The sequence below is a fragment of the Castanea sativa genome, chromosome 12 (assembly GCF_040712315.1).
Source record: "Castanea sativa cultivar Marrone di Chiusa Pesio chromosome 12, ASM4071231v1".
Classification (NCBI taxonomy): domain Eukaryota; kingdom Viridiplantae; phylum Streptophyta; class Magnoliopsida; order Fagales; family Fagaceae; genus Castanea; species Castanea sativa.
The window spans coordinates 4,141,323-4,166,861 of NC_134024.1; the positions used below are offsets into that span (position 1 = coordinate 4,141,323).

At 33.9% G+C, this 25,539-nt stretch overlaps 1 pseudogene; it reads left to right on the top strand.

Annotated features, from left to right (window-relative positions):
* The first annotated feature begins 9,164 nt into the window (after positions 1–9,164).
* Positions 9,165–25,321, top strand: LOC142620046 (TMV resistance protein N-like; annotated as a pseudogene).
* Positions 25,322–25,539: the final 218 nt, after the last annotated feature.

Below are 25,539 nucleotides of genomic sequence, written 5' to 3' on the forward strand. Positions count from 1 at the left end.
AGCTAGCAAGAAAGCTAAACAGTTTCATTTTTATTTAGCATGCTGGTTGGAAGGGAAAACCATCAAAGCATGCTAGAAAAAGAAAATACAACAAGATGTTGAAAGTTGAGCATCTTTGTTTGAGTGGTTCACAATAGATTATATTTGGAGTAGATATTAGTTGGGTTTCACTGATTGCCAATGGATTTTTTTTTCCCGCAATTGATTACCTGTGAGACATGGAACATGTATTGGCTTACGTGTGTATATGCTTGTTAGACATTGAGCATGCTTGGTCATTGGTGTACCATGTATGTATTCTATGATTGATTTGTCATGTGGATCAAGTCTCAATATCCTGGCTTGAACATTTAAAAACACTGCCTAGCCATGCCGTAGCTGAACTATGTTAGGCTGATGATGAGTGTTCATTACTCAAGAATGTAACGTCAGTTTTGTTTACTCCATCCTTAAGGCCTTTGTTCATGATGAAGCACCACCATTTGTGTCCAGTGAAGCCCTTGATACATAGATTTCATAGCCCTTTTGTTTTGTGTGACATGTTGGGCTTAAACAATTGGTACAAAGAAATAAGCTTAGTTACGCTTTCTTAAAGTGCTGCTGGAAGTTTTGTTGTTGGATGGGCTTACCTTTCGGGCTTTTTGTAGTATCTTTTAATTTGAAGAATGGGCCTTTGCGGCCTGCTTTCTTGTGATGGTGTATGTGGGAGCCGTTTTTTTATTTTTTTATTTATTTATTTTTTTTAAAGCTAGTTTCATTACATGTGCTTCGTGCGTGTAATAAATATTTTTTTTTATGTTTATTTTTTTTATAGGAACTTGGGGTAGGGTTTATTTTTTATTTTTTTTATTTTTATAGGAACATGAGGTAGTTTTAGTTGTGTACATGGGGGTAGTGGGAAGTTTTATAGAACATGGGGTAGTTTTATAAACATGGATAGTTTTTTTTTTTATAACCAATTGACGATTTTAACCTCATTTTTATGTTTTAGGAATAAGAATAAATTAATTAAATTAAGAGTGTTTTTGAAATAAAAAAGACAATAACTAATTTTTTGAATTCTTTTAATATATACAAATGAAAACAAAACAAACACCCTAAGGTGGGTCTTTCAACAGGGCTTGAGAGAACTTCATAAAAACTACTCTCTAAGAAGACAAGTAGACAACCACCACGGAGAAAATATTAAAATAACATTAATTTTCAAACAATATAATTAGTAGTTAAGTTTTACAAACTATATTTTTTACTAGCATCTCGAGTCTAAAAGACTCGATTTTGGGGCTATAAATCGAGTCTTTAATGCTCGATTTTTATGGTCTGATTACGTCGATGTGGCATTTTTCACGTGGCGACTACTGCAAAATCGAGTCTCAACCACTCGATTAACAACCAAAAAAAATTCCCTCGCCCTCTATCCATTCCCCCCCCAAACCTCACCAAAAAAAAAAAAAAAACGAACACACTCAGCCCACCGGTCGCGCGGCCTGGGCGCGCGACCCAGGCCACCGCGCGCCCAGGCCGCGCGACCCAGGTGGGCTGAGTGCGTTCGCTTTTTTTTTTTTTTTTGGTGGTGGGTTTTGCTCTGGGAATGGATGGAGGTAGAGGAAATATTTTTTGGTTGTAAATCGAGTCTTAGAGACTCGATTTCCAAGTAGTCGCCACGTGGAAAAAATGCCACATTAGACAGAATCAGACCATAAAAATCGAGCATTAAAGACTCGATTTATAGCCCCAAAATCGAGTCTTTTAGACTCGAGATGCTAGTAAAAAATATAGTTTGTAAAACTTAACTACTAATTATATTGTTTGAAAATTAATGTTATTTTAATATTTTCTCCCAACCACCAAAGTCATTCTTAATTTTGACTTTGAATCCTGATTTACCCATAAAATAAATTACTCAATTTATTTATTTTATATAAAAAAATAATAAATTCTAAAAAAAAAGGAAAAAAAGAAGAAGAAGAAGCATACATTTGCATTTTATTTAGCTTTGCCTTTAATTTAGCAGCTGGAACCAACGTGTGGATCCCCACCGTCATTCCGCGTGAGAATTTTCGAGGGAAACTATAACGTTCCAAAAAAATCACTCCATTAGTCCATACTAAAGTAGAGTCTAAAGATGCTTTAAAAAGCAAGGGCCAAACTTTAATAAAGTGGGTTACGCAAGTCCCAGTGTTTACCCAACATTCAAGACAAATCTTCCAACAAGGTTGGAAAGAATCTTGGAAGAACACAAGTAGACAACCACCAAAATTATTCTTAATTTTGCATTCGAAACGTCGTATCCCTATTTGCTAACCAAAGAAAAAAAAAAGAAAAAAAGAAGAAAAAAAGAAGAAGCTTAATTTATTTATTTTTCTGTAAAACTTTTTTTTATTTCATTTTTTAATTACAATACAATCATACATTTGTTTAAATTAAATAGAAAAAAAAAAAAAAAACTATAGCAACTATCTCATTTCACCTTCATTTTGCTCACATCTGCATTTTATTTAGCTTTGCCTTTTGTCTTTAGTAGCACAAACCAATGTGAGGATCCCACCTTCAGTGAGGACGCATGAGAATCTGAGGGAAGCAGCAAAGCTACATCAACAAAAAGCTCAACAAAAGATACCAACTATCAATAAAAAATATCTAAATACATACATACATACATACACACATACATATATATATATATATATATATATATATATATATCTCCCCCTAGATATAAAAGCTACATCAACAAAAAATCTCCCCCAAAGTACAAGAGCTACTCACTATCTACTTCCCTTTTTGTTATGCATTGCCAAAGGCAACCATCGAAAATTAGAAGGTGGAGGTGGAAAAGCACTCCTATACTCAGTAAAATACGCTCTCAAAGCAGCAACCTCAATAATGAGCTCATCCAAAAGTTGTCTGTGTGTTGCTTGAGTCATTATAAATGACTCCATCATAGCACGAAGAGAGAGAGGAGGAGGAACAGTAGACTCAGCATCACCAGTCTCAACATCTACCTCATCAACATCAACATCATCCTCAGCAACAGCAGTTGTAGGATCACCAAGAATCTCCTCAGCAGGCATATCTTCAACAAAAGACTCTACTCGTGGTCTCTTCGATGAACCAACACTTTATTCAACCGTCTTCTTTTGTGCTTGCTGCTATCTAGGAAAAGAAGATCCTATGGGTGCAGTGAGATGAACAGAATCAGAGGTAGGAAAATCCTCAAGCTCTAGATAAGCTAGGATTCTACTAATGAAAACAAGGAAGAAGAGACAATGCTTTCTAGACTTTTATTCCTATGTACTACAAGGATGGTTTGAATAAAAATAGATGGAAAACAGATGGAACCATTAGTACTAAGAGCATGCACAAATACACATCTATCAATAGGAATAGTATGCACATGAGAGATAAGAAAGATATTGTGACATGCTATCCAATTGTACTCAGTTAACTCATGAGAGTTAAGTCTAGGTTTAGTTCCCCAAGTGACAGATTTTCCACAAAGAAGTGTCATGACAGCATCAATAGAAGGAGACTAAAAGTATGGATTGGTAGGTCTACAGACAAGAGGCACATGAAGAGCTTCAGATACTATTTCCTTAGTAATCCTAAACTCTTCATCTCGAATCCAAGTAGTTAAGTAATGATCACTAGAATCATTGGAATGAGTAGAGAGATTTGATTAGAATTCTCTAAACAAAGTAACAGGAGGGGGTTCAAAATTAAAACAAAGAGACAACCATTTTCTAGACTCTAGATTTCTACAAATAGAATGATCTAACTCGTCTAGATTGACTTGTCTTTCTCCCCAAATAGATTTATACTTAATCAGGGTTTCAATTTTCTTTTTCTTTTTTTCATTTTCTTTTTTCATTTTGAAGAGTGTGAAACCTAGTGTGATCAAACTCAATTATTCATTCAGATGAGGACCCTGAGACTCTTTTGGCTTTGGTTTTAAATTTCTATATAGCAATCTTAGGAGCTATGACTAGGATCTAGGGAGAGAGGAAACACAAAAACAACACAAAACCAAGGGCAGACTGCATTAGAAAGAGATTAAGCAAAATGTATAAGCAATCTTCAAAATCTACATGATGCATGATGCATAGACACAAATGATGCATGAATCAATGCACTTAATTGTTCTATTTTTATCATAATTTTGCAAATTAACCCAAAAAATCAAGTTTTATGAAAAATTCCCAAATTTTGAAGAACAAAAACCCTAATTTTTCAAAAACACACAAATTGAAAAATTGATTGTCACAAAAAGTGTAAAACAAGTTATAAACAATAAATCAATAAAAAACAATGGTCAATTTTACCCAATTGAACAAAATCCCCAATTTCCTCAAGAACACATGAACCCTAATTTTAAAATTTTTCACAAATCATGAAATTTTTTAAATCAAAGCATAGAAATCATGTGAACAATATCCATACACAAAAACCCATTAGCAATTTCAAATCAAAACACCCAAAATCATCAAAATCCACAAATTCTTTGTACTAAAATTTTTTCAAGAAAATGACAGATTAATACATGAATGAATATAATTTGAATGAAAAAAATGGGTAAAAGAGTCTTACTTGATATGAGAGAGAAAACATTTGAAGCTTTTGACTTAGAAAAGACAAAAAAAAAAAAAAAATCCTAAGAAGAGGGATTGAGAGCAATCGAAGAGAAAAGTCGAAAAAGGACAAAATTGAACTGTCAAACCCTTAAGAATTTGAAAAATTCGAATTTCAATTGGTCAATAGGAATCGAGTAGCGATTTAAGGGATAGTTAAACAGATTTCGACTAATCGAGTAGGAATCAAAAGTGGTAGAGAGTTTTAGCCTAAAAATTGGATTTTTTTTTTCGATTGGTTGAGGAACAAGTTCGATCGATCGAAAACCTGAAAAATTGGAATTTTGAAAAACTTGGAAAATTTTGCAGGAAAACAATTGAAAACTAGTTTTCATGATATGAAATGCATACAAATGAATTCAAAAGTTTTCAAAAACATATTCCATTCAAGTTTTTTATTTTATTTTCTCTTCAACTTTTACCCAACCCAAAGAAAATGTATTAAACATCACACAATGAGTATTTTCAAAAGGCCATATAGTTAACACACAATCAATATATACAGAGTTTAGCATAGACTTGTGTGTAATGTGTGCAACTAGTAAGTGTACAGAGCACAAAATAGGTGATATGTAAATAGTAATCAAGCAAATTTTCTACATCATCAATCAAATTGGTTTGAAAGTGAATATCACCTTAAGAGTTACATCATATAACGTTCACATCTCCTAGAAAACACACTTGCAATCATGTAAAAGCATTTTGTTTCTTTTTCTTTGTTTTCTTTTGAATTTTTCTTTTAAGCACAGTCAAGGACATCATGCATGGGCATATAGGAGATAGAAAATAATATACCCTTGTACCTTTTTTTTAATAACATATTGTTTAATTTTGCTGTGCAAGTGCTACACTTTACCAAGCACGTCTTTTATAATTTGCACACAGGGGTTCATGGTTGGCGAGTAACAGTGGTGAGGTAGTTATTTATGCATTTCTCCTAGGATTTTTTAGTCATTACAATTAAAATATATGACATCAGAATCAAGATTGTTTTTTTAAAAACTATAAACAACTCACACCATTAAGCACTACATAGTATAAACTAGCAAAGTGCAGAAATAGCTTATCAAAGCTAAACAAGGTACACAGTCATAAAATGTAAATTTCATTAGCCAACCTTAATTACACACAAAGTGGTGTGTAATACAAAAAATGCTTTTTGTATTTTTTGAATTTTACAATTTTTTTATTTTTTTTTAAATAAATAAAAACATCTTAAACAACCTAGAATGCAATTCATGAATGAAATGTAGAAAAATAAAAAATTAAGCAAAAACATTTTTGGTCCAAAGGAATGAGAAATATAGCACGAGGACTATGTCAGATAGACTCAGTGAAGTTAAGTCTTTTGCATCACACTTTCTTAGATGTAGATCTAGAGTTGAAGTTTCTAGACACATGAGATTTTTTATTGACTCTAGCATTGGCAGGGAGACTAAGAGCCTTTACCAATTCATGAATAAGTGTTATGGGATTTTTTGCTTTTGGCACAGACACTTTTGGTTTAGTTGCTTTCTTGGTAGCTTGCAACTTGAAGCAGTTAGGGCGAGTATGCCCAACTCCACCACAAAAGTGACAAAACTATTGAGGCTTGTTCTATTTCTTTCCTATAGAATGAGCAGGTTTCTTGGGTTTTGTTTTATTAAGATCTACCCTAATTCTCCTAGTGGCTAGGACCTTTTCCTTAGGTACCTTTACTTCAAATGTAGGCATAGACATAGTAGGGACAAACTTGGCAGCAATTATAAGTTCATTGGTATTAAACAATTTGACAATGAGATTTTTCTTTTCATGTTCAAGAGTTTCTATCCTTCTCAATCCTAGGTCAACATTCATGGCATCTTTTGCTGCAATCTTGTAAATCTTGTTATATGCTTCTTGCAAGTCAGAATTCTCGAAGAGTTACCCATCAGAAGGGTTCTCCTCAAGAATCTCAATTTCACTTACTACAATTGTAGAAGTGAAAGCCATGAAATTTCATTGTTGATCGCTTTCAGACTCATGACCAGATACTTCATCATCACGAAGAGTAATTGCCATAACTTTACATTTTGACCTAAAAAATGTGGGACATTCAGATTTGACATGACCATACCCTTGACAACTAAAACACTGTTGGCCTAAAGAATTGTTAGAAGATTGAACAACTTTATCTTTTGATTTTGTAGAAACATTGTTTTTGGTTGTTTCATTCTTCTTCACATTCTTAGGGTCAACATTATTTCGATTTCTTGCCCTTCTATTATTGTTTCTTAGAAAGTTTCTAAAGTTTTTGGCAAGATAAGCAATCTCTATAGAAGAGATCTCACCATCAAATCCACAATCATCTACATCATTTACAGATTTTAAAGCCATAGATTTGGATTTGCTAGTCTTGGGTAAGTCAGACTCACAGAATTAAAGGGATCCTACAAGTTCATCAATATGGATGGAGTCTACATCCTTACTCTCAGTTATGGCAGTCACTTTGGGTCTAAAATCTTTAATCAAAGATCTAAGGATCTTCCTAACTATCTTAGGTTGATCATACACTTCACCCAAATTAAAGGTTGAGTTAACTATGTCATTTAGTTTTGCATAGAACTTATCAAAAGATTCATCATCTTTCATTCTAATGGTCTCAAATCTAGAGGTCAACTATTGTAGTTTATTAATTTTTACAGCCTTTGTGCCTTCATGCATAGTTTGCAAGATATTCCAAGTAGTGTGGGCGACCTCCACATTGAAAATTCTTTTAAATTCCACTATAGAAACAACATTTAATATCGCATTCATAGCCTTACTATTAAAGCTAGCTACTTCTTTTTAAGCAGTAGACCATTGATCTACTGGAGTGTCAGGTCTTTCCCAACCATTTTCCATAGACAACTAGCCCCTCTCATCAAGAGATTTTAGGAAGGTTTTCATCCTCATCTTCCAATAAGCATAGTTATTCCGATCAAAGTAGGGAGGGATCACAAGAGAGTGACTATGTTCTGTGACAGTAGGGGTCAATATTTAACTCAAGGTAAAGCTATCTAATCAAGAGCTAACTTGCTTTGATACCACTTGTTTGTTTGTTTAAACCCCTTAAAAACATATTTGTTTAACCTAATGAATTAGCCAAGTAGTTACTTAGGTTAATTATTCTGATTTAGGTTAAACTCATGCAATCATATTACTTAGTGCAAATATAAAGAAGACAGCAATATGATGACCAAGGAAAACCAATGAAACTTACCGTTTTAAGGTAAAAAATCAGTGGAGGATTTAACCTAGCTATCTTCAAGGTAAACATATCCACCATGATAGAATGGAAGATTACAATAGATTGGGTGGAGGATACAGAGGCATGATGACGCGGCGCTCAACCAGCTCTGTTCAGAAATTGGTGTCAAACGTAATGTGCTCAAAGTGTGGATGCACAATAGCAAGAATGCTCATCACTGTAGAGAATCCGGGCCCCAATGACTCACCTTCGGAACTATAACAACAACAACAATATTGGATCATGAGTCTAATTGATTAATTAACTAATAAATACTAGTATGTAGCCCGTGTTTCAGGAATGATGAATTATAATGGTGCTATTGATGTTAGTTTGAGTTATTAAATAGATAGAACATTGGTTCGACCAAGACATTTGGAGGTACTAAAATGCAATTTTGCTTTAAAAAGTATAATTATTTGCAAAATTATTTGCATGTATAATACCTCTCATGGAGATTTCTCAAAACTTTAAAAAGTGTAATTATTTGCAATTAAATCTTTATCTTTTCTAATATGAAACATTGGAACTCATCTTATTGCACTCAAATTTTGTTTTTATGCTAATAATACCTCTCATTTTAGTTTCATTTTTACTGCATTTGCATGATATTCAGCTATACAGGAAGTAACGTGGTTCCCCCACCTTCGGTACGCGTGAGACGATGACTCAAAATAAAATAAATAACATTCGACACTGTTGCATTTTGGGAGTTAACTAGGGTTGTGAGGATACATATAGCCCTGATCGAAGGAAATTACTTGAGAAAGTTTATTCTATTCCAACCAAGATATATATATATATATATAAAAAGGCCACTTGCGCACCTACTCCTTAAAAAATTAAGTTAGATAAGTTAAAAAAAGAAAAAAGAAAAGAAGAGTTATTTATCCATTTATTTTTTGACTTGACTAAAAAATGGTGAAAATGAATATAATTATAAATTTAAGAAAAATTTTAAAAAGAAGAAGAAGATAGACTGACTGGCTGAAAGTGGAACTTGACTGAGAATCTGAGTCTGAGGCATAGAACGGTGCACATGTATTTTAAATAGCAATTGCAGGATAGGTGCTTCACGGACACTGCTGCAATTTTCCAAAATCTGTAAGTTCTCTCTTCTCACGCTCTTCCTTCTCTTTTATTTCCTCTTCGTTAGTCCTTTCCCTCTTTTTTTCTAAATCATTTTCTTTTTTTATTTCATTAATTTTTCTTAAATTCTAATTGAATGACGTTTTAATGCATATTTATTTTGTGATTCAAGGTTTATTTGTAAACTTAAATTGGCTTTCATGGATGCAATAACCCCATCTTCTTCCTCTTCTTCTACCCATCTGTGGAAATACCATGTCTTTTTAAGCTTTAGAGGTGAGGATACGCGCAATAATTTTACAAACCATTTATACGCTGCTTTGAATCAAAAGGGTATCTACACCTTTAGGGACGATGAAAAGCTCGAGAGAGGAAAGTGTATATCACCTGTGCTTTTTAAAGCAATAGAAGACTCATTCTTTGCCGTTGTTGTTCTCTCAAAAAACTATGCATCATCAACGTGGTGCTTGGATGAACTTGCGAAGATCATGGAATGCAAAAAAAAGATGGGGCGAATAGTTCTACCAATGTTTTACGATGTGGATCCATCTAAGGTGCGAAAACAGACCAGAACATATGCGCAAGCGTTTAAAGAACATGAAAAACGCTTCAAAGAGAATATAGATAAAGTTCACAAGTGGCGAGCTATTTTGAAAGATGTCTCCAATCTCTCTGGATGGTCTTTAGAGGGCAGGTAATTGATCCTACTAAAAACATTATTTCTGATAGACTAAGAATATATTGACCCATTTGGTAAATTAATCAATTAATTAGCCAAGTTAATTAATTAGATTCAATTACATGCAATAAGCGTGGTAGTACAAACAAATTACCAACTAAGTTAAATGCAGTGGAAAATAAATTTGACATAGGTGATTTGTTTACAAATAAGGAAAACTACCGAGGCAAAACCCCACCGGGTGATTTTAAAGTCACCACTCCCAATAATCCACTATTATCAAAACAAGCGGTTACAAGTAAAAAGAATCCCGGTACCTAATACCAACCTAAAGTTGAACCCTTCCCATAATAGCCAATTGGACTTGTGATGTAGTGGCAATCTCTCCTTTCAATGCACAAATCCTAGTATGACATGACTAGCCAATGATGCACGGATTTCAGTACGTTACTAACACACCAACTTGAGGAAGATGTTGACTGCAAAGTTCTTCAGTTCATCTAACAATGAAGATTAGGAAGCTCCTTGGTCACAAAACCCTTGGCGCAAAGACATAGTAGCTTCTAGAGAGAATATGGTGAATTAGGGCAAATTTTGTCTCCAGTCACAATTTGCATACACAATGACTTTTCATCAAGTTGCATCACCTTGCATCACTTTTGACGGCCCTTAAAATAATCCTTATATATGTCTAGGGTTGTGAGAAAAGAAACCCTACACAAATGCACTTGGATATTCGTGTAATCAGATCTGAAAATTCTAATTTTGTAGTTCTCGACATATACAACATTTTTCAAGCTGTTGTCGAGCTTCAACATTAAACCTCGATAGATAGGCTTGTGTTGAGACATCTGTCGAGCTTTAATGAACAACACTTCTTCACTTGTTTCTTGAACAGACTTGCATGGCTTTAACACTTGACTTTAACAACATGTTTCTTGAAGTCTTAAATCATCCTAGATCTACCCAATTACAAGAAAAGTGCATTTTGTCAAAGGATTAACCAATTACATCAATAATGTCCATAACAATCTCCTCATTTGGCAATCTGTGACAAAACCATAACAAACAAATGAATCATGAGAGAAGTCTTAAATCACTAAATTCATAATCACTTGTTGAATTCCAAAACAAATCTAACCCTAACACAGACTCTTGAAAATTTTTGCAAGAAGAGAGTTCATGGCATAATAGATTTTCACAACCTATTTTTCTGAAACACTTAAACAAAAACTCATCAAGGCTTTTTATGTGAAACAGAAATAAAAGATTGCATATAGAAAGAAACATGTGTATAAAGAGAGGAAAGAAACAACACATGGAGATAGGTGAAGAACAACATACATCGTCATATATTATCAAAAGATAAGTACAGTGTATGTCATAAATGAATGGTCACAAGACTAGTATACATGAGGTAAATGTAACTAAAAGAAAGAAAAGATACATAAAATCCTTAATACATCCCTAAAAAATGTATAGACACTTCCCTTAATAAAAATGTCCTATACTAACTCTCCCCCTAAGTACAAGACTACTCTCATCCAAAACTACTCCTCCTTTTTGTCACAAATAACAAAGGGCAAGTCACTGAGAGGGCGTTATCTCAACATCACTGGAAGAGCTAGCATCCTTGTCACCATCAGTACCATCATCACTATCTAAATTAGCTGAAGCCTCTTGAGATGGAGATGGAGAGGGATTGAAAGTACCAAGTTGAGCTTGTCATCGCGCTATACAACCGACACAGGTGTTCACCTTACACAACTCATTAAAGAGAGTGTCAAGGCAAGCATACATGCGCTGAAGTTGTGCTATGATGACCTCTAAGGTAACATCACAGGTCGAGGAAGGAGGAGCAGAGGTGGAATGACCAGCAGAAGTGGCAGGATTGGGAGTCACCATATGTGGCCGCTTCCGTTGAAGCTGAACCTCACTTCGTTGAAAAATACTGGCGTCGATGGCACCTATAATAGGGAAGAGAAGGAGAATCAGGAATCTCGATGGAAAAGTGTCAAAGGATACGCGTGATAGTAGAAAGAAAGATGATCTTATCATGTGTAGCCGTATCCTGATAAACATCGAGGACCAATGTGATGAAGTGAGAATAGAAGTCTATGGTGAGGTCCTCCAAGAGGGACAAAAGAAAATGAGCATAAGGCTTTGTGATGGAGTAATAGTGAGACAGTGGAGTAAGAGTGAATGTCATCACCATGTTAAGGATCCTTGGACCTTTTGCAAAGCCCGAGCATGGGGTGTTTAGCTTACCACCCCATATGGAAGGTGTCTAACAAAAGTGAGACAGAAGCTCGTCTCTGGACACTGTCCTAAGATGCTCACAACTAGGGTAGTCAAGATGCGCTACTCACAGTACACGTAGTATCTAGGATATAAGATCCAGAGTGACTACGATATGTGTACCTCTGATGTGCGTAGCAAACTGAGGTACAGAGGTATTGATACCATGCATATTGGAGTAAAACTCATGTATGAACATGATGGGACACCTCAAGGGTATCTCACAGAAAGATTCCTATCCCCAAGTGAGAATGACATCGGGTAGAGGAGTGTCGACAAAGTCTGACAGAATCACATGGCACTTTGGATGAACGCCACGTTTAGAAAAGTTCTCAGAGAAGTCCTGATGGGCCTTCTCATCACGGAACCAAACGTGAAGAGGGGGAACAAGAAGATCAGAAGAAGATGATGACCCAGAACAAAAAGGGTTTCGAGTCAGATTAAATTTGCCCTTGGGTGCCATGCACAGTCTATCTAAGAGAGAGAGAGAGAGAGAGAGAGAGAAGACAAAACTCAATCACAATATAGTACACAGAAAGAAAAGAAATGGTATGTATGCATGGAATATGCACGAACATGTGACGTGCTAAACATAAATTGCATCATGGGTTGAAACCCAATCCAAACCTACCAGCACACAATTTTCAACAATCAAGCACACGTCTAAATGCATGAAACATTGTGAAAATGCTAATGGAATGCAATGTGTGATCATATAGCATCAAATAAACAACACCTGACTTAAAAAAATTCACAAAAACCTCAAAAACCCCAAAACCTAAGTCTAAAAAGCATGAATGCATGAAGAATGAAGGATTTAGGACACTTACCTAGTGATTTGATCTTGGTCTAGGCTGAAAATCCTGTGGGTATAGGGATTTGAGTAAGAAGAGAGTGTTTGGAGGGAGAGAAAAGATTTTTTGTTGAGAGAGAAGTGAGAAAAATTAATCGGATTTTGCGGTGATTATATATATAGAAATTGCAGCTCAATGGATCGAGGAGCTATTGAGATTTGTCGAGCACTAAATCTCGACAGATATGAATCTGTTAAGGTGCTATCGAGAATATGTCGACAACAAAAGTACCTCGATTGATCGAGATTCTGTCGAGAATCTATCGGCCAGACATAAAGTTTCTAGATGAATCGAGAAGCTGTAGAGAAGCTATCAAGACAAATTCCAAAAAGCTTGATGAATTGAGTATGCACTAACTTCTATCAAGAAAGGAAGTCCAAAGGGCTTGATAGATAAGAATCTGTCAAGAATCTGTCAAGGATCTGTTGAGAAGCTGTCGAGCTTGATATAAAAGGGTTTTTCAAAGAGACGAAAAAACACATAGAGATGAATACAACAAGAAAGCTAGTCAAACATAGATTCAATCAACATGTTAAGCTCTAAAAAACATCTCTCAACAAGAAACATGCAAAGCATTTATGATCTAAAACACACACACACACACTATTATGATCCAAAACACACACACACACACACACACACACACACACACACACACACACACTAAATAAGTCTAACTAATTTTATATTTCAAAAACAAGTCAAGACAGTTTAGTAAGTATACATTAACACATGTATTTCTTGTGATGGCCAAATCACATTGTATCAGAACATGTATCAAAAGGAGCAAAGAATTTGCGTGTTGTGTATGAAAACATAGCAAGAGTGCATAAACGTCTCATATTATGACGATTTGAGATATGAGAAAATCAATATCACTTACACACAATCATAACTGCTTGATGAAGACTATCACCTTCAAGGTACATCCTATAACTCCCACATTTCCTAGAAACACGCTTGCAACCATATTTAAAAGCATTTTGATTCTTTTTGCTTTTATTTTTCTTTGCATATTTTTTTTGAACATATCATGCATGGGGCATATATAGAAAGAGAAGAAATACCCAATTATGTAAGCCAAAAAATATCACAATTTAGCTATGCCGAAGCACATAGATGTTATACATGATTGGTGGGCTTTAATGGTGAGAAGATTATTTATGCATTTCTCTTAGAATTTTTTAGTCTTTCCCGTCAAAAAGAGTAATATGAGTATTAAGCACAAGAGATTACTTAATCATACTTATTACAAACACGAGCCACAAAGCTCACTTGCTTAGTTGTGCATTGAGATGCTCATCTAAGCTACAAGAGATACAAACTTTAGAAAACTTTGTTTCAATGGCCGTCCAAGGTACACAAGTACCAATGTACACAAAACACACATTGTTTTTGTATTTTTCTAATTTTTGTATTTTTTTTTAATTTTTATGAAAAACAAAATAAAGAAAAATTGAAAACAAATAAACAAAAACATGTTAAACAAAGTAAAGCATAAAACAAGACTGACTTAACAACAAGAAAGCAAAACACACAAATAATGCATAACCATAAGGGGAGAGAGAGAGAGAGAGAGAAGTGAATAAATCACTTTGAGTCTTTTTTCTTCCACACCTTGGAAGAACCTTCCCTTTGAGCAAACCTTTGATCCGGTGGTGAGGGGGAAGGATTGAAACCGTTTAAATTTGAAAGGAACATGAGGGCCTTGAGAAGATCTCTAAGATGAGCAAAAGAGGATGGAAACTGATTTTGGTTTTCGGACGAGAGCATACTATTGCTTTGTTGAGTGGCTAACCACTTGTAGCAATTTGGACGAGTATGACCTGATGCTCTACAGTGATGACAGATATGTGGCTTCTTCGGTTGAGACTTTTTGTTATTAACCTTCTTAGTCCTAGGGTTTCTAGTCTTTTTCTTTTCAAACTTAGGGGGTGCTCCTAGAATGGATTTTCCCTTGTCTACGTTCTCACTAGCTATTTCGGTTTTACATTTATTGTTCTCAGAATTAACATTATTTGCAAGTGAGACAAACACAGTAGTACTAGAGAAGCCAATATTAGGAGAAGAGAAATCATACCCCAAACTGGTTCTATCAGAAGTAGATTTCTGAAAGCTTAGCATCCCATCGAGCTTTGCACTAGAAGTCCTCTCCAATTGAGTTTTAACTTGGAACAGTTCTGCTTCAAACTTCTTTGTCTTTTCAGCAAGGAAGTTGTTCTCGAACCACAAAGCTCCAATGGTTTGATTTGCTTCATCAACCTTTGTAGAGATTCTCTTGATCTAGCTCCGCATCACTCAGCTTCTTGGTAGCCAACCTATAAAGTATCTCATGCTTCTCAGAAACCTTGTACAACTTAGTATAGGCTGTATGGATGTCATCTTGATCATCTATTTTCTCAAACTTAGACTCCACCAAGTCCTCTTCTTCATCTATCTCTTCGACAATCCCCTTAGTAGGATTCACTGTGGCAATTAAGGCATTCAAGATTCTCTCATTATCATTGTCATCTGACTCATCCTCAGGCTCAGTGTCACTCAAGGTAGCAGAAAGAGCCTTACTTTTTCCAATTGTCTTGAGATATGTGGGATATTCTTGTTTCATGTGTCCAAAACCTTGACATCTAAAGCACTTTGCTTTGAAGGGAATAGTGTACTAACCACCATCCTTAGCATCATTCTTTCCTCTATCTTGGCTCATGAATTGTGAAGAACTAGATTGCTTTCAGTTATTGTCAAATCCTTTCGCGTTGGCATTTTTCATAAACTTCTTGAATTTCCTAGTGATGTAGGATTTTATTTTGGAATCTTCATCATCTGAAGACTCATCGGTCTCATTGCTTTTGGCCTTCAGTGCCATATTCTTACTTTTGCTTGGTTTCCCGATCCTAGTCAAACCCAACTCATAGGTTTGCAAGTTGCCAACCAGCTCTGTCAAAGGAATTTTGTCAATGTCTTTTGATTCTTCAATGACAGTGATCTTAGCATGGAATCTCTCAGGCAGAGATCTGAGCACCTTTCTTACAACCTTGGGTTCGAGAATAGTTTCCCCAAGATTAAAGGCAGAGTTGACTATGTCCTTCAGCTTGACATAGAACTCGTCAAACGACTCATCCTCCTCTATCTTAATCTCTTCAAAGCTCATAGTAAGCCTTTGAATCTTTGAATCCTTGACAACCTTAGTCCCTTCGTAGGTTGTCTGGAGGATGGTCCATGCTTCCTTAGTAGTTTCAGTAGAGAATATTTTCTTGAACTCCTCATTGGTGACCACTGAATAAAGCATTCAATGCTTTACTATTGAAGTTTGCCGCTTTGATCTTGGTATCATCCTAATCAGCCGGCACTTCCTTTAGCTTAGTTCATCCCATCTCAACAGCTTGCCACACCTTCTCATCTAAAGACTACAAGAAAGCTCTCATGCGTACTTTTCAGTATGCATAGTTAGTGTCATAAAATAAAGGAGGTATAATTAGAGATTGTCTTCTATCCATGACAAATAGGGGTCAATGGATCACACAACAAAGATTAACCGTAATCAAAGTGTACTCATTCTGATACCACTTGATAGGTTACGAATGTATTGACCCCTTTGGTAAATTAATCAATTAATTAGCCAATTTAATTAATTAGATTCAATTACATGCAATAAGCGTGGTAGCACAAACAAATTACCAACTAAGTTAAATGTAGCGGAAAATAAATTTAACACAGGTGATTTGTTTACGAATGGGGAAAACCACCGAGGAAAAACCCCACTGGGTGAATTTAAGGTCACCACTCCTGAGAATCCACTATTATCAAAACAAGTGATTACAAGTAAAAGGAATCTCAATATCTTATACCAACCTACAATTGAACCATTTCCCTAATACCCAATTGGACTTATGATGTAGCGACAATCTCTCCTTTCAATGCACGAATCTCAATACGTGACTAACCAATGATGCACGAATCCTAGTGCATGATTAACACACCAACTTGAGGAAGATGTTGGTTGCAAAGTTTTTCAGTTCATCTAACAATGAAGATAAAAAAGCTCATTGGTCACAAAACTCTTGGCGTAAAGATATAGTAGCTTCTAGAGAGAATATGATAAACTATGACAAATTCTGTCTCCAATCACAATTTGCATGCACAATGACTTCTCACCAAGTTGCATCACCTTTGATGACCCTTAAAAAATAATCCTTATATATGTCTAGGATTATGAGAAAAGAAACCCTACACAAAAATACACTTAGATGTGCATGTAATCAGATCTGAAAATTCTGATTTCGTAGTTCTTGACGAATACAACATGTGTCGAGCTTCTGTCGAGTTTCAATATTAAACCTCAATAGATAGGCTTTTGTCAAGACATCTGTCGAGCTTAAATGAACAGCATTTCTTCACTTGTTTCTTGAACAGACTTGCATGACTTTAACATTTGACTTGAACATTTGACTTGAACAACATGTTTCTTGAAGTCTTAAACTATCCTAGATCTACCCAATTACAAGTAATGTGCATTTTGTCAAAGGATTAGCCAATTACATCAATAATGTCCCTATCAATTTCCACTAAATATATATTACCATATGCCTTGAGATACTAGAAAAATTAAATAAAGAAAAGTTAGTACAATTATATCGTAACTATTCGTTCGGATGTGATTTTTAGCACTTGACATGACAACAAGGGGAGCGGTCCAATATTGGATTGTATACTTGCTATAATAATATAATAATGGGGCAGTTCTTATATATTTTGTTTTTTGTTTTATTAACACAAGTTAAAAACCAGTGTGATGCACAGTTTTAATCATAAACATATAAAATATAAAATTTGTTTGATAAACAATAATTATATGAATGATCAATTATATAAATCTTTGTGAATTTTATGTTTGTTAATTAAATTGTGTGAACTTTTTGAGTTTTTATTGTTTTAAGAAAATATTTTTTTTGGTAGATTGTTTTAAGAAAATATGAATTACACATTGAATTACCTAAGGTAAAAACAATGTGTAATTTGTAAATTTTACTAAATTAAAACATAAATTATAATAAATAATCAAAAGACCAAACAATTATTCCAAGTCTTGGTTATAGATAAGATAATGGATAATTTCATCTGATTCAATGTTGCATTTTCCTTTGACTTTTTTAAAAATATAATTTTAAATATTATTCAAGATAATATATGTTCATAAATTTTACTTAATTTAAATCTTGAACAAAGATGTAAAATTTGCATGATTTTGATCATGAAATTAGGTAAGGAAATTATAGATATATAATTTATTTGAGGAGAAATAACTAAAATAATGAGCATAGTTATATAAATTTATAATTCTAATATGATTTTAACTTTTATGATTTAATCTAATATATTGACTGTCTCACAATAACATTTATAATTACTTGTAACAAAGTGTTTGCATATTGTAAGAGAAACACTCCGAAGATTTGTGTTAAGTAGTATATAATTCTCATCTTACTAATTTACCAAAATACAAAACTCTCCGTATAGAATTTTACTAACTCCATCACTCAAATCCATTACACATTACGCAACCAAAATCTCCATAAGAAACTAAAAGTGTTTAAAAAATTTGTAAGAAATCATTAAATAAATATGGCCTAACTTTGATTAACATGAAATAAAGAGAATCGGGCAAGGGGAAAAACAAAGAGTTTGTAAGTAAAGAAAAAACCTAAAGCATATAAAATATTTGAGAAAAAATTGTGTAATAAAAAATAAAATCCAACAATAATTCTCAAATGTACCAAAAAAAAAAAAATCTAGAGGTATAATTGTGTGAGAAAAATGACTCGCTATAACATAGAGTTGTTCTTTAAATTTGTATACATATAGAAAGTGTAAGATTTGGAAAACCAAGAAAGAAAAGAAGAGAAAAGCTTGAAGAGCTAGAGAGAAAACAGAGCAAGAAATTGCTTGAATCAAATCTGTATTTCACTCAATGAATCAAATTGTACAAGAGGATTTCATTATATAGTAACAGATAAAGAAACTAACTTCCACACTATAAGGAAAAAGGTTATCACACATGTATTTGATACGTGTGAATAGAAACAATAAATTAAACTAACTATCTATGAACTACATGTAGCATAACAAGTATATAATCAAGTTCTGTCGTTCAGTCACACTTGTATGTCGTTTAAGGAGCAACCAAAAACTCTGCATATGCTTCACTGCTGCACTTCCTTCTTTTTCTGATTCTTAACATCTTTGCACTTAGCATCTTTACAGAAAGTGCGTACATCTTTCTATGATTAATGCCCATGATTACAATCTCGATTTTCTCCACAATTGGTTTTAGATAATCAATTTACAATTAATTACGAAATTTGAATAACAATGTTCTAACTTTTGTTTTTTGCCTTTTAAATTTGCAAGCTATGATCTCTATAGGAAATTTATTCAGTGGCCTTGTATCACATTTTAAAAACAAAGGATTGGGGAAAAAAAAACTGTTTTTAAGAACAACGAATTAAGCAGTAATTATCAAGGGTCTTGTAGTTAAATTGGCACCTCTCTATGTACAAAGTGTTTGGGGGTTAAGGAGGGAAATTATTCAAACTGCGAGGTTACCAGCATGCTGTAATTATCTTTAAAAAAAAAATTAGGCAGTAATTGTATTTGGGAGAAAATTGATAAGAACAAGAGATTAAAAGAAAAAGAACAATTATAAAATAAAAGTTTATATGAACAATCAATATCACCTTCTTCTATATACAAGACCGGTCTTGTATATAGCTGAATTGGCACCACTTCGACTTCTATTTTTAGATGACCAGAGATCTTGTTTTCATGCTTCATATTTCATGGCTCCCTTGAGATGGAGATGGTAATGAAGTGTTGAATATCGGCAATAATAGAAAATAAGATATTAATAGTTTTTCCGGTATCTTAGTGATATGGGAAATTGAGAAAGCATGTACATTTAGGGAGATCAAGCAATTGTAATGGCTGACCATATATGATGAACAGTATTAGGTAAATTAAAGTGAGAAATAATCATTATTACAAAAAATTGTGGGATTGATAGCTTCCATATTTATATTTTATAATGTCTTCCTTTTTGGAAGAATAGTTGAATGCAAATTGCAATGACTAAACAAATGGGGGGAAAAAAAAACAAAGAAAGAAAGAAGGATTGGACAGCCGTATTTATAGTCAGAGCGATGACTTTTTTTTTTTTTTGATAGGAGTCAGAGTGATGACTTTCATATTTGGTGAACGGTTTTAGGTGAGTAAAAATTATAATAATACTGGACATTTAAGGGCCTATTGGTGTAATTAATATCGAACATTTAAGTGTATACATTTTATTTAAAAGATAGTTAGATATAAACTCACGAGAGGTATTATGTCCACAATATTTTTACAATATTTTTACAACAAATCATAGGTGGTTAGTTGTTATTGGTTCAAATTTGAACCTAACACTAAGATTACTTTTTTGCCTCAACAATAACAACTAGTAACATCCTGCCACTTAGGATTTGTTGTAAAAATGTTGTGGACATATCATTTCTCTAAACTCAATTTTAACATTTAATTTTTTTGGCTAGCTCATCATTTTAGAAAGTAGTTTTTTTTTTTTTTTAATTTGTACATATAATTAGATGTTTCTCCCAAAAAAAAAGAAGATGTTTCTTCCAAAAAAAAAAAAAAGATGTTTCTCCAAAAAACACAAAAGCATCTATAATTAGATAACTATAAAACATTTATATTTTTAAAAGATTTTATGCAGCATTTATGGGGGCTTCAAGTGTAAGTGATTTTTTTTTTTATTTTATAGTTACATTGTTTATTATCAAATGATCAAATGCTAATACTGAATAGCAATATATATATATATGTATGTATGTATGTATGTATGTATGTATGTATGTGTGTGTGTGTGTGTACATGTTCATGAAAGATGAAGCATGAAAACATTATTAAATAGGTTAAGTTTATACATAATAATATATTTGTGAACAAACACATTAATATGAGGCTTGATTTAAGTATATTAAATATTAGGCTAAATTATAAATTGCACTCTAACTTTGACCAAAATTTACACATTGACTCAAAATTCCCTTGAACAAATTTTCATTCTTTGCTATGACAACTCAACTTTAATGAAGAACATAACAACTAACTTTTATTCAACCCAAGCCAAGCTTGCATGCGCTTGTCTTAAACAAATTTTGTATATCCACTAAATATCTTCTTTTCTTGAATTAGATTGGATAAAACTTTGAGCTTTGAGACATTTGTCGTAATTCGGGAATAGCATAAGTGCATTCATACAAGTAATAGACTAGAATATCCAAACAAGGCTATTATAGTTTTTTTTTTTTTTTGTTGATAAAAGGCTATTATAGTTAAGTTAAGGTAACTTGAAAAACTCCATGTCTACATCTTTGGGCAGCACTAACTAAAATCTTTTATTGTCATAAGCTTTATAGCTCAATTAACACCATTGATAATTCAAACAAAAACATCCATGGTTTAATTTTCCCCTCCCCATTATAACTACCTAATTTATAAAATAATATAAAATAAAAACTAAAATCCACTATTATAGATACAGATTACTGAAATTTAATCATACAAGTGACACTCGCAAACTCAAATTACTGAAATTAATGATACTATACTAAAAAAAGGAACCCAAAATTTCAATTCACACACAATGGCTTTTTGCTCCCATTGAACATTACCATGCATGATGCATCTTTCAGCTTCCAAATGCAATCACACGGTGTGTGCATATATTCTAATGTGAACGTCTTTCAACCTTATTATTCCCCTTATAGGACCTTTACGACCAGACGTCCCTATTTAAACAATAACTATCAGCTACCAACTTTTAATAGTTAATATATATACACACACACACACTCTTTTTTTTTTTAAGCGCGACCTGTGGGAGGGGAGGTGGGGAAATGAAATTGCATTGCTTAATTGTCATTCTTCTTTGCAGGCTTGAGTCAAAATTTATCCAAGGTATTATTAAAGTGATATCACTTAAATTGAGTTCGTTGTTCCCCAAAGATACCAACGGCTTAGTAGGAATTGATTCTTGAGTGGAGAAATTGATGTCGCTTTTAGCCATAGGATCAAATTATGTTCACATTATTGGGATTTGGGGGATGGGGGGTATTGGTAAGACAACTCTTGCTAGAGTTATTTATGACAAGGTTTTTAATGAATTTGAAGGTGGATGTTTTATCGCTAATGTTAGGGGTGGATCTGAAAAATGGGAGTTACTTCCATTCCAACAAAAAATTATTTGTGAGATTTTGAGGGAGGATAGTGTGAATATAAGGGATGATTATGATGGAGTTCGTATGATCAAGAATAGGTTATGCCATAAAAAGGTTATTCTTGTTCTTGATAATGTGAATCAATTCAATCAGCTAGAAAAGTTAGCTGGGAACTCTACATGGTTTGGTCTAGGTAGTAGGGTCATCATAACAACAAGAGATGAACATTTGTTGACAAGGCATAAGGTACATGGAATATATGAGGCTCAAGAATTTAATGATTATGAGGCTCTTCATCTTTTGAGTTTGAAGGCTTTCAATAAATATCATCCTCCCGAAGATTATCTAGACTTGTCCACATCTTTTGTAGATTATGCTAAAGGTCTTCCTTTAGCTATTGATGTTTTGGGTTCTTTTTTGTACATCATGAGTAAGGAGGAATGGGAAGATGCATTAGATATGATGAAAGAACATCCTAAAAAAGAAATTATTGAAATAGGTTTTGGTGGACTTGAGCATATAGAACAGGAAATATTTCTACATATTGCATGTTTCTTCAATATGAACAAAAAAGATTATATAGTAGAAATACTAGATTGTCTTGGCCTTCACCCTAAAATTGGATTAAAGGTTCTCAATGAAAGGTCTCTCTTAAAATATTATGGAAATACATGTTGGATGCATGACTTACTACAAAAAATGGGGCAAGACATCGTTCGTCGAAATTATCCTGAAGAACCTGGAAAGTGGAGAAAATTGTGGCTATATAAGGACATTCGCAATGTGTTGATGAAAAATACAGTAAGAGATTGTCTAGATAATAGACCTTATCGTGTTATTCAAAGAAGTTGAAATTTGAACAACTCTAGTAATCATATATCTTGCAACTAACTCATTCATTTTTCTTTATTATTAGGAAATGGAAGCAACTCAAGGACTTGTCCTTAAATTGGGTGAACTACATAAATTAGAAAATGCACATTGGAATCTTGAAGCCTTTTCAAAGATGCCTAACCTTCAATTGCTTATGATTCATGATGTTAAACTTCAGCATGGCCCCAAACATCTTCCTAATAACTTAAGACTTCTTGATTGGAGTGGGTATCCTTCAAAATCTTTGCCATCAAATTTTGAACCACATGAGCTTGTTGGACTTCACTTGTTGGATAGTAAAATTGAACGGCTTTGGAAAGATAAAAAGGTAAGATTGTGATTTAAGAACTCTGATACAACTTTGTTTTTAATTTTCAATTAATTTTAAGGGTTGTTAAATCTAACTCTTCTACTATATATTTTGGCATTTAAACAGTGCTTGGACAATTTAAAGTTCATTAAATTGAACAATTCCTTAGACCTCATTGCAACCCCTAACTTCACCGAAGTTCCTAATCTTGAGAAATTGGTTTTTAATGGTTGTATAAAGTTACGTGAGGTTCACCCTTCTATTATGGTTCATAGAAGGCTTACTCTTCTTGATCTAGAAAACTGCAAAAGCCTTAGATGTCTTCCAAGCAAGTTTGAAATGGAGTCTCTTGAAATTCTCATTCTTTCTGGCTGTTCAAAAATCAAGAGAATTCCAGAATTTATGGGAAATATGAAACGCTTATCAAAACTTCACTTAAATGCCATTGCTATTACAAAACTTCCCTCTTCAATTGAACATTTGACTAACCTTGCTTCATTGCATTTAAGAGATTGCAAGAATCTTTTGTGTCTTCCTAGTATCATCTGCAGCTTCAAGTCGCTGAAAGATATTAATTTGTCTGGATGCTTGAAGCTTGATAATGTACCAGAGAAGCTATGGAATGTTGAAAGTTTAAAGAAGCTTGGTGTGAGTGGAATTGCTTTTAGAGAGCTGCCTTTCTCTATTGTTGCAGTAAAGAATCTTCAAGTACTATCTTTTCAGGGATGTAAAAGGCCACCGCCTAAACTAATGAATAAGTTTTTCCCCTTTAATTTAATGTCAAGAAGAATCCCAAATCCTGTGAGCTTGTTATTGCCTTCCCTTTTAGGTATGTGTTCTTTAAAGAGATTGGACCTGAGGGACTGTAATCTCCAAAAAATCCCAAATGATATTGGAAATTTATCCTCTATAACCAAATTATATTTAAGTGAAAATCACTTTAGTTGCCTTCCTGAAAGTATTGTGCAACTATCTAAATTGAAGTTGATTGATTTAAACAATTGCACAAGACTTCGTTCATTGTCACAATTGCCATCAACAATTTCTATTGTTGAGGTAAATGGTTGTACCTCGTTGGAAACATTTCCAAATGGATTTAAATCACATAAGTTATATACACGTCTTTCCCTCCTCAATCGCTTCAAATTGGTTGGTCAGAGTGACATGTTCCCTAACGTGATGGGAATGCTATTGACAGCTGCTCATGAGGTCTCTCTCTCTCTCTCTCTCTCTCTCTCTCTCTCTCTCTCTCTCTATATATATATATATATATGTCAATTCTGAATATCATGGTTTGTATGTTTCAGGAAATTTGCAAGAAATCTATAGAATTCTATAACAATGGTGCCTTTACTATTGTGATTCCTGGGAGTGAAATTCCTAAATGGTTTATGCATCAGAGTGTGGGGGATACAGTTAGTGCACAAGTTACTCATCAGAACGAAAATAAGTGGATTGGAATCGCTGTGTGTGGTGTGCCTATGCCAGGCCCCAATTTTGGGAGCTATTTGATATGTGAAATTCTATCCAATGAACATTATGTTTCACACTTTTATGTAGGCTATTGCCTTACATCTGTTAAGAATAAATCAGATCACCTTTGGATGTCCTGTATACCCTCTCAAGCGTTTAGTGAGAATGAGAGAGCAGTATTAGGTCAAATTGATGAGAATGGATTCAAACAGATGGAGCTTAAATTTCGATGGGATTTCGAGAATGTCCCAGTGATTAAAAAATGTGGGTTTCGTCTAGTATACAAACAAGACATGGAAGACATCAGAGAAATGATATCAGCTCAATCCAACAACAGCACCTGCATCACTCCTTACGAGGGTTTGGATGTTCATCACAATTCAACAGAAGGAATCAAATTGAAGCTAAGCCGTGATGAATATGAAGGGGACGGAGCTAGTGGTGAAGGAAGCTCTAAGTCTCTAATGATGTCCCACATTCAAAGAGGATTGAAAGAAAGAGAATTAATGTATGGGCTCATGCTAATTTTGATCACAAGGATTCTAATGAAAGTAAGTCATCTTTACAAACACTCTGTAGCTTCCTATTGGGCTTGTGGTAACATTGTTTTTTTTTTTTCCTTTTTTTTCATTACAGAGAAAGTAGGCCATGATACAAAGAAATCTTCCTTGTCCACAGTATTGTTTATAGGACATCTATAGTCTGTGAGTTTTTTTTTTTTTTTTTGTCAAAATGTCATTGCCATTACTAGTTTCTTAAACCTCTTCTCTTAGTGTTAGAAGCTTACTATGCCATTTTCATTTTACCACCTTGTTCAAA